Source organism: Ranitomeya variabilis, chromosome 4 (genome assembly GCF_051348905.1).
Source record: "Ranitomeya variabilis isolate aRanVar5 chromosome 4, aRanVar5.hap1, whole genome shotgun sequence".
In the NCBI taxonomy this organism is placed as follows: domain Eukaryota; kingdom Metazoa; phylum Chordata; class Amphibia; order Anura; family Dendrobatidae; genus Ranitomeya; species Ranitomeya variabilis.
The window spans coordinates 606,592,406-606,609,310 of record NC_135235.1 but is presented as its reverse complement, the minus strand read 5'-3'; the positions used below and the strand labels follow the sequence as shown (position 1 = coordinate 606,609,310).

Below are 16,905 nucleotides of genomic sequence, written 5' to 3'. Positions count from 1 at the left end.
AGGATTTGAGTTTCAATGAGGGAACGGATATATGGAAAAAGTTGGGTACATGTGGAATGTCAAATAAACAGAAGGATGTAGTATGGATGGCCATGCATGATATACTGCCTGTAAGAGAGGTGCAAAAAAGAAGGGACTTGATTAGAACGAATGTATGCCCAAGAGACGGATGCGGTGCGAGTGAAACTGTGAGACATGTGATGTGGGACTGTGATTATGCGTATAGTGTGTGGAAAGGTGTGGGTGGTCTTTGTAAAGAACTAGCTGGTGTGAGTTACATTAACTGGAAGGTAGCAATGTTTGGAATGGGGGCATGTGGTAAGATGAATGAAAGAATTTTATGGTTGATAATGGTGTGTGTAATGGAAAGCTTATGGGATGTGAGGAATTTGGGATTATTCAAAAGAAAAATGATTCCTGTAAATGATTGCATAAGGATAATTCTATCTAGACTATATGTGATATACAAGTGGGACAAGAGTAGAGGTGGAGAAGGATTGGACGCTGAAGGCATCTGGAAGGTCTTAAAATGGCATTATCTGGTGAAGTACCAGTAGCTCCAGGACCCTAAAGAGTGCATTATTGTAATTATATGCTTGATTTCTGTTCCTGTTTATGGAAAATTTCTGAACTATTAAATAAAGAATAACCATGATGATGAGTTATATTTAAACAACAACAATGATGGTTTTTGGAAGACTTACATACTGTTGTTTATAAAACAACCTGAATGGTTTAAAAAAAAAAAAAAAAAAAAAAAAAAATCTGTTCTTATCAGTTTAATATCTGATACGTCCCCTATTTGGGGACCATATATTAAATGGATTTTTGGAACAGGGAGATGGAAGAAGAGCTTGCTCTGTCCACTCCACGCATTGACCCGTTATTGCAGTATCTCCGGGACCAGTGCACTCCTTCTCTGATCCAGTTTCTAAAAACAGATTGAATTGAAATCAGCGTGAGTTGTCTTTTAACCCTTTATGTGAATTGATTTCAGGGTCAAAGAAGCACTTTTCTCAGGCCAAGTGTAGCATTTTGTTTGATTTCTCCTGGCCAATTGCAACATTTTCTGCGCCTTGCCTGGCCTTGCTTTCACCTATGTCTGTCAAACATTGCATTGCATTCAATATGCAATCAATCAATCAATCAATCAATCAATTTGTCTTTACTGGTTGCTGCAACAGGTGTGTTAAGATTTAGGCCTTTCTTACAGTGTTGCAAATATACTGTGTCGGCTACCAAACTAGGCCCCTGTTGTCTGTCAGCACTTGCTATTTAAATTGAAGTATCCAATGAGTAGTTCTGCCATACATACTGCATTTCTGACCGCAGGAATTCTTTTTTGAAACATTGTCTCCCTCTTGTGGACCACCGGCTTTTCAATGCATTGTATTATATGCATTTTTAAAAGAAAAAAATAAGTAAAAATGGTGCCTGTGCTGATCTTGAATAGGCTTGTCTTGTCCATCTACACCTGTGTGTGTGAGCATTCTAATGCTTTTCACCAACCAGGTGCGCTGCCCGCAGTAGATAGAATCTTAGCACGGAACATTCATGTGCTGTCACAATGGGGCTGGCTGGAGGGTGTGGTCAAAGTAGGCGGAGTTATGCAGATTCAAAACGCGTCGTGCACAGCTTGAACAAACACTCACACACAGACAGACAGACAGACAGACACACACTCTCCGTCTCTCACACACAGACACACCTACACAGCAGAACTGTCATTGACAGCAGAACTGTCATTGAGAAGGCCTCCAGAGTTTCTGAAAATGTCCTCCCTGCGGCGGCAATCTTTTGCTCTGTCTCCACAATGGGTATTGGTGGTAGGCCTTGGTGCGGCCCACGGGGCACAGCGGCTTCAGTATCGCTTCTCGGCCTTTTGGCTAAGATCAAGTGTAGTATCTTTTGAAAAGGTGGCCTGACCCCACCACCCTAGTAAATTGATACATTAATACACACTGGGATAGTGCACTTGCTAGTATGCCAGGTGGCTCGTATAGTCATCTGGTGGAAAGCATGGCCCCCAGGATCGAAGTCATTGGGCTGAGTAAGTGTGAGGGCTTATGGTGCAATGTGCCCCAGGAGTGGTGACCCTGGTGGGAGTCTGAGCTTGCTTGGAGTGGAACCCGGGGAAGTCTTAGATTCCGTAGCACGCCGCACCTAGCCTTTCATACTTTCTTTAGCAACCCCTCCTATTCCTGGCCTTCTGGCCAGAATGGGAAATTTTTACAAACCCGGTCGAAGGTCTGGTCAGCTTTGGGCTGAGAAACCAACACGAAACAGGGCTCCTAGCTCCACCAGAGTGGCAGTCTGGTTGGGCGCTGGGAGCACGACAATGGCTATCCCCCGGCTTCGGCTAGGGAGAGCATCGAAGATCCCTGACCCTCGCTGGGCCTTCTGGCTCGGAGGGACGGGGATGATTTATTGGGGACCCTCTCCTCCGGGAAGGGTCCACATGAATCCTCGCCTTGTGCTCTGTTTTTGTGTGACTTCGGTCACATTTTTCAGAGCCTTGGAAAGATGCTTCACAATAAAAAAAAATCTGTTCTTATCAGTTTAATATCTGATACGTCCCCTATTTGGGGACCATATATTAAATGGATTTTTGGAACAGGGAGATGGAAGAAGAGCTTGCTCTGTCCACTCCACGCATTGACCCGTTATTGCAGTATCTTCGGGACCAGTGCACTCCTTCTCTGATCCAGTTTCTAAAAACAGATTGAATTGAAATCAGCGTGAGTTGTCTTTTAACCCTTTATGTGAATTGATTTCAGGGTCAAAGAAGCACTTTTCTCAGGCCAAGTGTAGCATTTTGTTTGATTTCTCCTGGCCAATTGCAACATTTTCTGCGCCTTGCCTGGCCTTGCTTTCACCTATGTCTGTCAAACATTGCATTGCATTCAATATGCAATCAATCAATCAATCAATCAATCAATTTGTCTTTACTGGTTGCTGCAACAGGTGTGTTAAGATTTAGGCCTTTCTTACAGTGTTGCAAATATACTGTGTCGGCTACCAAACTAGGCCCCTGTTGTCTGTCAGCACTTGCTATTTAAATTGAAGTATCCAATGAGTAGTTCTGCCATACATACTGCATTTCTGACCGCAGGAATTCTTTTTTGAAACATTGTCTCCCTCTTGTGGACCACCGGCTTTTCAATGCGTTGTATTATATGCATTTTTAAAAGAAAAAAATAAGTAAAAATGGTGCCTGTGCTGATCTTGAATAGGCTTGTCTTGTCCATCTACACCTGTGTGTGTGAGCATTCTAATGCTTTTCACCAACCAGGTGCGCTGCCCGCAGTAGATAGAATCTTAGCACGGAACATTCATGTGCTGTCACAATGGGGCTGGCTGGAGGGTGTGGTCAAAGTAGGCGGAGTTATGCAGATTCAAAACGCGTCGTGCACAGCTTGAACAAACACTCACACACAGACAGACAGACAGACAGACACACACTCTCCGTCTCTCACACACAGACACACATACACAGCAGAACTGTCATTGACAGCAGAACTGTCATTGAGAAGGCCTCCAGAGTTTCTGAAAATGTCCTCCCTGCGGCGGCAATCTTTTGCTCTGTCTCCACAATGGGTATTGGTGGTAGGCCTTGGTGCGGCCCACGGGGCGCAGCGGCTTCAGTATCGCTTCTCGGCCTCATGGCTGCGATCAATCAGTCTAACTGAGAGATTGTAGTCAGGTCGGGTGCTTTCGGTACCCTCTCTCTCGGCCTGGGGGGATCGCTCCTCTTCGGAGGGGCTTCACCCCCCTGCTGCTATAGGGAGAGAGGATTAGTCCGGAGCAACGAGTTGCGATCGCCTTAAAAGGGCGCTAGCCTTTTTTTGTGTGTTTACAGCTGGAGTTCTTTTTCGGAAGGATGCCGGCTGCACTTACCTTTGCATCGGGAGAACCCCGGATGAGGAACACGGTCCGTATCGAGGTCTTGGAGAGATACAGGAAGGAGAAAGAAATCCGCTACGTTTGCAACACCGTCCTTCTTGGGATCCTGGAGTTCGGCAGAGAGGACATCTTCTGTTTTCAGGACAATGAGCAGAAAGGTACTTATACTATTACCTTTAGGAGCCATGGTTGTTGTCAGCAGTTGGTCCAAAAGGTGAATGACAACATCTGTGCTGATGAACTGGAGGGCCTGGTCTTCTCCCTGCTTTTCGTCCAAGAGGAGGTACAAATGATTGTTTTCTTTCCAAATCCTTTTGTTGAAGTATTGGACATTTTAACCTGTTTGCGTCGCTATTGCGATGAAGTAACCTTTCAAGGGAATGTTAAAAACGCCGTTGGTTTCTGGTGTGGCAAGCGGAAATTCCTGGTGCGGCTGAAGAAAAATCCTGAGGGCTTTGGAGGAACAGAGCATCCCCCCTCTACCATCACCATTGGGAAGAGCCGTGGCTACTTATTCTACACAGGTATGCCTATGTATTGCAGGAACTGTGGCAAGATGGGGCATACCCAAGGTAATTGTGTGGAAAGAAGGGCATTCCGCTGCAATAATTGTGGCCAACTCGGACACTTAATGAAGGATTGCCCTCAAAAGAAGGCTTGTAACCTATGCGGGGAGGATGGACATATGTTCCGAGGATGCCCACATAGGACCAAAGTCCGTACGTATGCAGAGGCGGCTGAGAGACCCGTGCCAAGGCAGGAACCAGCTATTGTCCCGGTCCATGCTGTGCTGAATATCCCAGAGACCGGAGTAAGGCCTGAGCCAAGTCCCACTGTTCCTACAGCAGGGGAGGCGGCTGAGAAGGCCAAGGGCGCAGAGGAGAAGGTGGGGACGGAGCAGGAGTGTGGTGGCCCTCAGGGAGGCCCTCCTGTGTCGAAGTCCCGGAAAAAGGGCGGAGGGCGGACCACCCAGAGACTGGAGCAGGGGGACTCTCCCGTTGGGGAGGTAACCCTTGTGTCGAAGGTCTCGAATGAGACTGGTGTGTTGGAGCAGAGCGCCCCCACTATGTTGGCGGTGGGGGGCACTGTGGCGAAGACCCCAGTCTTTCCCAGGGACTCGAGCCAGCAGACCACAGTTTTTTCTCCTACAGATGATGGTGTGGATACGGTCATCGTGTCAGATCTGGAGGTCCCCCAGGAAGTAAGAGGCCATGTAGCTATCACAGAGGACGACTGCACGAGTGAGCTGTCTGAGCCGTCTGGAAAGAAGCTGCGGGGGGATACTCTTCTGGAGGCCAATCCAGAATCTCCGGATGTGTGTTTTCCCAGCGGAGACATGTGGCTGAACACGGACTCTTCTGGGTATCCACTGCCTGGTTCCTCGGATCCCCAGAACATTGACTCTCTTCCTTCACTGCCAGAAGTGATTGATGATTACATGGAAACCATTGAGGATAGCTCTCCTCCCCCATGACATAAATGCCATCCATGAGGTGTCTCTCACTTAATGTGAGATCTCTAAAGAGCCCTGTCCGCAGGGCTGCTCTTTTTGATTTTTTTGAAACATTAGACTTTGACATATGTTTTTTACAGGAGTGTGGTCTGCAGCATGGAATCCGGTATAACGAGATAAAAAAGGACTGGAAACTAGGGCCCTCTGTATGGTCGGGCTCAAACGAGAACAAGTCTGCTGGTGTGGGTCTGCTCTGCCGAGGTAATAACATCATCATCTCCTCTGTTACTGAGATTGTACCCGGCAGAGCTATCCTAGTACATTTGTGTTTTAATAATTTTAATTTCCGTGTCATTAATGTGTATGCTCCACCAGATAAACAGGAGCGTATACGTTTGTTTGAAATTTTACCGGTTTTCTGTGTAGGGTCATCTCCTCTCTTAATAGCCGGGGATTTTAATTGCCTGAATGTGAATGAGCGCCGAGGAGGGGGTGACCCAATCCGTAAGATAGATAAGTCGTGTTTTTTACTAAATAGCTTGCAGACTGATTTTAAGTTATGCGATGCCTGGAGGTCGCTTTCGCCGACGGACCCAGGATTTACATGGTCCGGTCGGGGAGTGGCTTCCAGGATCGATTTTATGTTTTTATCTGAGGATTTTAGCCCTGTACAATTTGTTTTAATGCCTAATTTATTCTCTGATCATAAAATTTTAAGCTTAAAGATAGAGTATCAAGGAGAGCTGAGGATAAATAGAGGTTTATGGCGCCTGGGAGTCCATTTGCTGGAAGACCCTCAGGTGAGGTCAGACTTCTGTAACGCCTACCAGGAATGGAGACAGCTAAGGCCTCCATATATTAAAATCCTATCCTGGTGGGAAGTGATCAAAGATAAAATAAGGTTTTTTTTTATCAGGGCTGGAAAGAGGAAGGCGCGGCTGAAAAAGCAGATTTATGTAAATTTAAATATGAGACTGCAAACTCTCCATAAATTTAAAGAGATAGGACTAGAGGTGGAAGATGATATTGCAAGCCTAAAAACTGAAATACAATTGTGCCTAGATCAAAAAGGTAAAGAAATAATTTTTAATTCCAAAGTGAAACATTTAGAAGAAGGTGAGAAGTGTACACGTTTCTTTTTTAAAAAAGTGATGGAGAAAAAGGAGACGATCACCTGTCTTGATGGAGAAACAACTGTGGAAGGTATGAAGAAGGTGGCTTTTAATTTTTATAGAGACCTTTTTAGTAAAAAAAGTGTAAATAATGTGTTTTTACAAGATGCTCTTAATATCCTAGATTTTAAGTTGAGTTCTGTAGACCAGGGGTTTTTAATAGATGATGTCAGCATGGAAGAACTTTTTAGTGTTTTTAAAAGTTTTTCAAAAGGGAAAGCCCCAGGAGCAGATGGTCTACCTGTTGAATTTTATTTGACTTTTTGGGATGTTTTAAAGGAGGATCTTTTAGCACTTTTTAAAGAGGTTTTTATGTGTTCAGAGCTGCCTAAGTCATGGAGGAGGGGGATAGTGTCCTTAATTTATAAGAAAAAGGGCGCTCGTGATGACCTCAGGAATTGGAGGCCTATCACCCTCCTCAACATGGATTATAAAGTTTTAGCCAAAATTATTGCTTGTCGTTTTAAAACTGTTATTAATAAACTGATACAACCCGAACAAGTATGTGGAGTACCAGGGAGGAATATTGCTGAGATTTTAAATGTGATCAGAGATGTAATATGGTACTCTAGGGATAGAAATCAAAGCCTGGCCCTGTTGGCGCTGGACTTTGAAAAGGCGTTTGACAGGGTCTCGCATGAGTATCTTTTTAAAGTTTTAAAACAAATGGCGATCCCCGACATGTTTTTATCTCGTATTATGATTTTATATAATAATGTGTTTTCTCAAATTTCTGTCAATGGTTTTTTAACAGATTTTATCCCGTTGGAATCCGGAGTGAAGCAGGGGTGTCCATTATCCCCAATTCTTTTTATTTGTGCTATGGAACCCCTGCTGTGTATGATCCGGAGAGACAAAGTGGTCCGAGGAGTTCCTATTCCGGGTGGAGGAGGGGCCCAAGTCAAAGTATTTGCATACATGGATGATGTTACTGCCATCTGTACAGATCCTGCTTCACTCCGGAGAGTGGTAATGTGCACCAATTTTTTTAGTCAGGCTTCAGGTTTTAAAATGAATTTTAATAAAACTGAATGTTTGATTTTGGGTTCCTGGGATACAAATGACCTACCAGCAGTAAAATTGAAGCACGACAATGTTAAAATCTTGGGAATTGTATTTGACGCTAAAAATGATGGACACGTGAGCTGGGAGGAGGTACAACATAAAATAGTGAAAAAACTCTCCTTCTGGAATTTGAGAAGCTTGTCAATTGAGGGAAAAATTTTAATCATTAAATCTGTTTTGTTGCCAATGATGCTTTATATTGCCATGGTCTATCCTCCTTCTGAGTTGATGCTAAAAAAACTAACTCGATGTATCTTTATGTTCATTTGGGGATCAAAAATGGAAAAGCTGAGGCGAACGGAGATGTATAAAAAACAACAAAATGGAGGAAAAGATGTCCCTGACTTACATCTGTATTTGTATGTAAATTTCTTTTGTTTTTGTTTTAAAGTTTTTAACACTAATTCTACTTTTAGTCTGTTTTTAAAATATACTTGTGGTTTCATTTTTAAAAAATGGTTCAGACCATGTTTATCAGCACCCATTTTATTATGCCCGCCCAAGCATTTTATGGTTTTAGAAAAGGTGATAAGGACTCATAAATTAAAGGACTTGGATGCCGATCTCCTTCTGGACAGAAGAAAATTGATGGTTCATCTGAGAAGAGAAGAAGGAGTGTCCCCTGTGAGCAACTTCTCATGGAGTAGATCCAAGCGTGTGTGGAGGAACGTCTTTGGAAAATTCTTGGCCAACATTCACAAAGACCTTGCATGGATGGCTGCCCGCCAGTGCCTCCCAACCAGAGACTTCCAGCATAGGAGAGGCCTGGCGGCGCGGGCAAAGTGCCCAAGAGACTCTTGCCGAGAGGATGAGACTGTTTTACACCTTTTTTGGAACTGCTGTTTTGCACAAGAACTTTGGGGGAGATTTGGGATACTTTTAAAATGGGTTTGTGGTCTTAAAGATTTTAGCTATGAGTATGTTTTATATGGACTTTTTAATTGCCCCACTACACACCAGTTCAAAATATGCTGGTGTATAATAAACTGTGCCAAAAATGCAATCTGGAAAGTGAGAAACATTCTACTTTTTAACCGTGATTTTATCTCTGTTAATGATTGTATTAAATTGGCTTTTAGTGAAATGTTTATTTATTTTTTAAAGGATGTTAAAGATGTGGGGAAGAAAGAAGCGAATCGTAGATGGTGTTTTTATATGTGGAATACTGTTTTATATTAAGTTGTTTCATGTTGTTGTATTTTATTATTGTAATTTTTTATGTTTCTTTTGCACAAAAGGTTTCAAATTTTCTTGTTCTATGTCTTATGACTAAATAAAATTTTGTTGAAACCTTATCTGTTCTTATCAGTTTAATATCTGATACGTCCCCTATTTGGGGACCATATATTAAATGGATTTTTGGAACAGGGAGATGGAAGAAGAGCTTGCTCTGTCCACTCCACGCATTGACCCGTTATTGCAGTATCTCCGGGACCAGTGCACTCCTTCTCTGATCCAGTTTCTAAAAACAGATTGAATTGAAATCAGCGCAAGTTGTCTTTTAACCCTTTATGGGAATTGATTTCAGGGTCAAAGAAGCACTTTTTCTCAGGCCAAGTGTAGCATTTTGTTTGATTTCTCCTGGCCAATTGCAACATTTTCTGTGCCTTGCCTGGCCTTGCTTTTCACCTATGTCTGTCAAACATTGCATTGCATTCAATATGCAATCAATCAATCAATCAATCAATCAATTTGTCTTTACTGGTTGCTGCAACAGGTGTGTTAAGATATAGGCCTCTATTAGGCCTTTCTTACAGTGTTGCAAATATACTGTGTCGGCTACCAAACTAGGCCCCTGCTGTCTGTCAGCCCTTGCTATTTAAATTGAAGTATCCAATGAGTAGTTCTGCCATACATACTGCATTTCTGACCGCAGGAATTCTTTTTTGAAACATTGTCTCTCCCTCTTGTGGACCACCGGCTTTTCAATGCGGTGTATTATATGCATTTTTAAAAGAAAAAAATAAGTAAAAATGGTGCCTGTGCTGATCTTGAATAGGCTTGTCTTGTCCATCTACACCTGTGTGTGTGAGCATTCTAATGCTTTTCACCAGCCAGGTGCGCTGCCTGCAGTAGATAGAATCTTAGCACGGAACATTCATGTGCTGTCACAATGGGGCTGGCTGGAGGGTGTGGTCAAAGTAGGCGGAGTTATGCAGATTCAAAACGCGTCGTGCACAGCTTGAACAAACACACACAGACAGACAGACAGACACACACATACACTCTCTGTCTCTCACACACAGACACACATACACAGCAGAACTGTCATTGACAGCAGAACTGTCATTGAGAAGGCCTCCAGAGTTTCTGAAAATGTCCTCCCTGCGGCAATCTTTTGCTCTGTCTCCACAATGGGTATTGGTGGTGGGCCTTGGTGCGGCCCACGGGGCGCAGCGGCTTCAGTATCGCTTCTCGGCCTTTTGGCTAAGATCAAGTGTAGTGGCTTGATTGTTGCTGCACTTGGTCTGGCCTGAGGTGCCCAGGGTACCCGACTCCTTGGCCTGGGGGGATCGCTGCATCTAGCGGTGTGGCTTCACCCCCCTGCTGCTATTGGGGAGCCGGCTTAGTCCCTGGGCAACGAGAGGCGATCACCTACCGGGTCACCTTGGAAAAGGTGTCTGAAGGTCGTTTTCTGGAGAACGTTCGTGGTTTTGGTAACCTTGAAGATGGAAGAGATACCGAGTTATATGAGGACGAAGAATGCAGTACGGTTTGCGATGGACGAGAATATGAAAGATGTGAAGAATCTGGACTTCGTGATTATGGAACTTCTTTTAGGTTTGTTTCAATTGGATAGATCGTGGATTCTATCAATTATGGATTACCCAAGACGTGGGCATTTTGATGTTACTTTTTGTCAGGAAGTTTATTATCTGCAGTTTCTGGAGCGATGGTGTGAGAGGAAGACGGATCAAAGAATGGATGGGGTGAAGGTAATTCCTCATTTTGAAGTAAATCGCAAGATGTTTATTGTAAAAATGTATTCTCCATATGTGAAGGAAAATGACATTGAGTGTTTTCTGAGGAAATTCTGTGAGATAGAAGAAAGAAAAGGAAAAGTGATGAACTCGCATGGTTTTTGGACTGGCAAATGGAAATTTGTTTGCAAACTTAGAAAAGACGGTAGTGGAAATTGGTTTTTGCCACCAGCAAGGTTTAAAGTGGGAAGTGCAACAGGTGATATTTTCTTTGCAGGTATGGGTGTCTTTTGTAAGAATTGTAAGCAGTATGGTCATGTTGCGGAAGATTGTAAGAAGATTGTGTGCTCCAAATGTTTAAAAGAAGGTCATGTGTTTGCGGACTGTCAAGAAGGGAAGGTCTGTAATTTATGTGGAGGGAAGGGCCATTTATTTAGAGAGTGTCCGGAGAGAAGGAGAAATAAACAGGTGCAGGAGGTGAGATTAAATGTAAGTACGAGTGGTACAGAGGAGAAGGAAAAAGGGGGAAAAGAAGAACAAAAAGTACAATGGGGTGACACGGAATGTCAGGTGGAAAATTCAGAACCTGAAGAGATTGTTGAGAGTAGTCAGGAAGATTTAGAATCGCAAAAAATGGAAGAGAAGAAGCAAGAAGAAGGAACGTTGATGTATGGTAAAAAGGGCCAAGTGTATTATAGTAATATAGTAGCAAGGTTGATTAATGAAAAACGCTTGACTTATTTAGTGGAAAGTGTTAAGAAAGAATTATGTATAGATAGAGTAGGTTTTTTTAGGAAGTATAAGATATCAGATGAATTTTTTGCTTATTTGGATAACGCTGCCTCAGTTGAAAAGGCTTTGAAATCTGTGGCAGTAATTGCTTTAGATAATGGTTTCAAGTTTCTTACTTGAAAATATATGTTTTTTTCTTGTTGTGATCTTACTTATGTGTGAAGGTGTTAAACATACTATGTTCTTTGTTAAAAATATAAAAATTATAAAATTTGACACGATGATGGATTTGGTCCATCATCATATGTATAAATATGTGTGATGGTACTTGTAAATCTGAGTGTAAAAAAAAAAAAAAAAAAAATAAAAAAAAAATCTGTTCTTATCAGTTTAATATCTGATACGTCCCCTATTTGGGGACCATATATTAAATGGATTTTTGGAACAGGGAGATGGAAGAAGAGCTTGCTCTGTCCACTCCACGCATTGACCCGTTATTGCAGTATCTCCGGGACCAGTGCACTCCTTCTCTGATCCAGTTTCTAAAAACAGATTGAATTGAAATCAGCGCGAGTTGTCTTTTAACCCTTTATGTGGTGAATTGATTTCAGGGTCAAAGAAGCACTTTTCTCAGGCCAAGTGTAGCATTTTGTTTGATTTCTCCTGGCCAATTGCAACATTTTCTGCGCCTTGCCTGGCCTTGCTTTCACCTATGTCTGTCAAACATTGCATTGCATTCAATATGCAATCAATCAATCAATCAATCAATTTGTCTTTACTGGTTGCTGCAACAGGTGTGTTAAGATTTAGGCCTTTCTTACAGTGTTGCAAATATACTGTGTCGGCTACCAAACTAGGCCCCTGCTGTCTGTCAGCACTTGCTATTTAAATTGAAGTATCCAATGAGTAGTTCTGCCATACATACTGCATTTCTGACCGCAGGAATTCTTTTTTGAAACATTGTCTCCCTCTTGTGGACCACCGGCTTTTCAATGCGTTGTATTATATGCATTTTTAAAAGAAAAAAATAAGTAAAAATGGTGCCTGTGCTGATCTTGAATAGGCTTGTCTTGTCCATCTACACCTGTGTGTGTGAGCATTCTAATGCTTTTCACCAACCAGGTGCGCTGCCCGCAGTAGATAGAATCTTAGCACGGAACATTCATGTGCTGTCACAATGGGGCTGGCTGGAGGGTGTGGTCAAAGTAGGCGGAGTTATGCAGATTCAAAACGCGTCGTGCACAGCTTGAACAAACACTCACACACAGACAGACAGACAGACAGACACACACTCTCCGTCTCTCACACACAGACACATACACAGCAGAACTGTCATTGACAGCAGAACTGTCATTGAGAAGGCCTCCAGAGTTTCTGAAAATGTCCTCCCTGCGGCAATCTTTTGCTCTGTCTCCACAATGGGTATTGGTGGTAGGCCTTGGTGCGGCCCACGGGGCGCAGCGGCTTCAGTATCGCTTCTCGGCCTCATGGCTTAGATCAAGGTGAATAACCCTGGTCTGGGCTGCGGGGTTTTCTTGGCGTGGAGTTTCTCCGTCGTCCGTGAGTGGCGATCTTGTGCTTCGGGCACTCTTTGCTGACATGGCAGCTATTCGCAACACTGTGCGTTTGACCATTTCTCCGGAAAAGAAGTATGGCTTGCAGCTTTCCTTCATCGTGGAAGACATCCTCAAGGAACTGGCACTTATCGATTTGGGTAAAGTCTTTTGTATCCAGGATTTTCCATCTTCCGGTCAGTACGATATTACCTTTTATCAGGAGGAGGATTGTTTGAACTTTTTTCAGCTCTTGAGGGAGAATGTGGATCATCCTTCATTGAAGTATGTGACTGTGGCTCCTCTTTTTTTCTATAATTGAGAGGCCTTTGCTTCTGCATTGCTATAACCCCTTTATTGACTCTGCCTTGTTGAAAGCCTTTCTTGCCAGATATTGTTCGTCTGTGCGAATGGGGCCGATGCAGCGAAATTGCTTTGGGGTGTTCAATGGGAAGCATAAATTCTGGGTACGCTTTAAGCCTGACCCAGACGGCATAGGGGGTATAATGCATCCCCCAGCAAATTTCTCTGTTGGTGGTAATAAGGGATTTTTGCATTACCCTGGTCAGCCGACCTTTTGTAGGACATGTTTCCGATATGGGCATGTGAAAGAGCAATGTACCCATGGCACTACATGTAGGAATTGCAAGAGGTCGGGACATGAAACGGCTGGTTGTCCTTATCCCCCGGCTTGTGATTTGTGTGGGAGCCGTGAACACACTTGTAAGATGTGTCCGGGGCTTAGGCAGCAGTATGCTTCCGATAATGCCCGTTTTGCTAGACAGACTGCCAGGTTGTTTGCCACGCCTGTCGCGCCTGCTGAAGGCCAGACTGTCTTAGCTGCGGAGGAGGCGGGGCCAGAAGTTGGAGTGAGTCCTGTCTTAGACCCTCTGGAGGAACCTGATGTGGGTAGTAGTACCGTGGCTCCTGTGGAATCCATGGAGTTGCAATTGGTGGCTGAGAGTGATGGAATTCCTGTGGTGGAGGCTATAATAGCTAGTCCGGAAATGGTGGAGGAGACGCCCTGTACAAGTCTGGCGGAGTTTGATAGTCCAAGCATGGAGGCTCAGGAAGATGCCGGTGCTTCTGCAGAGATTGGGCAGTTTGAATCCCCCAATATTGACTTGTCTTCTCTGTTTGCTAAAGCAGAGAGTGCTGCTTTTGTTTATCAGGCAGTGTCCAAAAAGTCAGCTGCAAAACAGGTGAAGAGGTTGAAGAGGAAGGATATCAAGCCTATTGTAACTGAGAATCGTTTTGACATACTTGGAGATGATGCAGTTCCCCCCCCTGAGCTCCCTGACCCCCCTCTCCTTCCGGTGATGGCTCCAGTGTCTCCGGGGCAAGGTTATCTCAGCGATGAGAAGGTGGCTGACCTGGAGAGGTTAACTGGCTTCCCCAGTGGAACTTGAATGCTTGGTGTTTCTTTTCTTTTTTCTTTTTTTCCTGAGATAGCTATATGGCTATGCGTTTAAAAATTATCTCTCAAAATGTGAGAGTTTTTCAGTCTCCGGCTAGGCGTGCAGCTATTCTAGATTTTTTGAGTTTGAAAGGGGGTGATATTGTATGTGTGCAGGAGTGTGGTCTGAATAGGTGTCCTAAGAAGAATGAATGGAGGTTTGGTGAGGCTATATGGTCTTTTTCTTTGGTGAATAAGAATGATGGGGTTGGGGTATTGTTTAGGAATAAGGATATTGTGTTAAAACAAAGTGTTGTGGTGGAGGATGGAAGGTGTGTATGTCTGCTTCTTTCTTGTAGGGGGTGGGATTTTAAGTTGATTAATATTTATGCACATGCTGATAAAAATGCCAGGCTTGCTCTGTTTGATAAACTGAAATTTTTTTTGCATGGCAAACTTCCAACCTTTGTTGTGGGGGATTTGAACTGTATCCTGGAGAAAGACGCCAGGGCTGGGTCTTATGTATCCAGGGTAGATGTTACAGGTAACAGGTGGAAGCAGCTGGTGTCTGATTTTTCACTTAAAGATGCAGTGGAAGTTAGTCCTGGCCCTTTTACTTATCATGCGGATGATGGGTGCACTGAGTCTCGTTTGGATTTTTTCTTTTACACATCTTTTGCGGTGAAGTGTGTGAAGTATGAGCAGGAGCGGGTGGGGTTTTCTGATCATGAATGTTTGTCTGGAGTGTTTGAGGTTCATAATGTTTTCCATGGCCGGGGTGTGTGGCGGATGAATGTTAGTATGTTGCATGATGTGAATGTAAGGAGGGCGTTTGAGAGAAAGTATGCTTTTTGGTGTAGGAAGAAAGGCTGTTTTTCAAATCTTTTATTGTGGTGGGACTGGGTTAAAATTAAAATAGGTGGTTTTTTCAGGCACTTGGGGTATGCAAGGGCAAGGAATAGGAGGTTGTTGTATAAGAGGCATGCTGGGAGAATTTCTTATTTGCATAAATGCAAATCTTTGGGTTTGGATGTGCAGAATGATTTGGAGCGGGCAAAAAAGGAGATGAATGGTTGGCTTGGAGAGGAAGGTAAGAAGATTATTTTCAGATCAAGAGTGGAAGTGAGAGAGAAAGATGAAAAGTGTTCTCGTTTCTTTTTCAAAAAGATGTGTAGTGGTGGAAGGGACATGAATGTGTTGTTGGATGGGAATAATTGTGAGGTGCGTGGTATGGAAGTTTTGAAGGTGGTGGCTGAATTTTATAGTGGTTTATATGAAAGGAAATTTTGTGATTTGGGTGTTGATGATGAGTTTTTGGATGTGATAGAGAGGTTTGTCCCGGAGGGTGAGTTTCAGTTTCTAATGGGGGAAGTTACAAAGGAGGAAATTGGAGGGATTGTATCTAAGGCAGCCAAAAATAAAGCTCCTGGTCATGACGGGATTCCTTGGGAATTTTATGAGAAGTACTGGGAAGTGATTGGTGGTGATGTGGTGGAAGTGATGAGTATGATTTTTGGGGGTGCAAGGATGACTGAGAGTATGAAGCAAGGGGTGGTGGTGTTAATTTTCAAGAAGGGTGATAGGCGTATTTTGGGTAATTGGAGACCCATTACTCTTTTGAACACTGACTACAAAATTTTTTCTAAATTAATGGCAAATCGTATGAGAGAGGTGGTGGGTCATGTTATACATGAAGATCAGGTTTGTGCAGTGCCTGGGCGAAAGATTCATGATAATGTGGCGTTAGTACGGGATATGTTGGGGGATTGTAAAGCTAGGAAGTGTGGTGTGATTGTTTGTGCTTTAGATTTTGAGAAAGCGTTTGATCGGGTGGCTCATGTGTTTTTGTTTAAAGTGTTGAGGCGTATGGGGTTTCCAGATAGGTTTGTTGATTTGTTGTTTGGTATGTATGAGGGGGCTAAAAGTAGAGTGTTGGTGAATGGTTTTTTTACTGTTCCTTTTGATATTCTTTCTGGGGTAAGGCAGGGGTGTCCTTTGTTCATATGTGCTATTGAGTCGCTTTTGGTGATGTTGAGAAAGGATAAGGTTTTTAGAGGTTTTTTGGTTCCGGGGAGTGATGGAAGGTTTTTAAAGGCGTTGGGTTATATGGATGATATTTGTGTTTTCTGTGATTCGGTTTGTGAAGTTGCCAGAGTGAAGTTATTGGTTAGTCTTTTCTGCATTGCTTCTGCATTTAAGATTAATTGGGGGAAAAGTAATATGAAGGTTTTCTTTAAACATGTTTCTTTAGTGGATTGTGGTATGGTATTAGCTGGTGATAGTATTAGGGTGTTGGGGGTGGATTTTAGTGAGAGTTTGAATGGGGATGAGTGTTGGGTGGAATTAGGGCGTAGGATTTCTAAGAAGCTTGATTTTTGGCGTTTAAGGGATTTGTCCTTTACTGGTAAAGTGCTTGTTGTTAAGAGTGTTGTTTTGCCCATGATTTTATATATTGCTTTGGTGTTTCCTCCGTCTAACGTGATGTTAAAAAAGGTCAATCGGATTCTGTTTTTGTTCTTATGGGGGTCTGGGATGGAGAAGGCAAAGCGAGAGATATTGGTAAAGAGGAGGGAAGCTGGAGGACTGGATTTTCCCAATTTGGAGGTTTTTTTGGGGATTATATTAGTTTTTTTGTTGGGTCTCTTTCTAAGTCTTCCAAGACTGCCTGTATGTTGAGGTACTTGGCAGGTTCTGTATTGGGTCGTTTGAA

General features: G+C 43.2%; 2 non-coding genes and 3 pseudogenes across 2 annotated transcripts; all 5 read left to right on the top strand.

Moving 5' to 3' along the window:
• The first annotated feature begins 706 nt into the window (after nucleotides 1–706).
• LOC143771341 (U2 spliceosomal RNA) lies at nucleotides 707–917 on the top strand (annotated as a pseudogene).
• Nucleotides 918–1,866: 949 nt separating this feature from the next.
• LOC143770797 (U2 spliceosomal RNA) lies at nucleotides 1,867–1,963 on the top strand (annotated as a pseudogene).
• A 546-nt stretch (nucleotides 1,964–2,509) lies between these two features.
• On the top strand, nucleotides 2,510–2,697 carry LOC143771296 (U2 spliceosomal RNA). Its single transcript, XR_013215067.1, has one exon. It is a non-coding gene; the product is annotated as a U2 spliceosomal RNA (small nuclear RNA).
• A 6,143-nt stretch (nucleotides 2,698–8,840) lies between these two features.
• LOC143771262 (U2 spliceosomal RNA) lies at nucleotides 8,841–9,041 on the top strand (annotated as a pseudogene).
• A 2,539-nt stretch (nucleotides 9,042–11,580) lies between these two features.
• Nucleotides 11,581–11,774, top strand: LOC143770679 (U2 spliceosomal RNA). The gene has a single exon (XR_013214698.1). It is a non-coding gene; the product is annotated as a U2 spliceosomal RNA (small nuclear RNA).
• The last annotated feature ends 5,131 nt before the right edge of the window (nucleotides 11,775–16,905 follow it).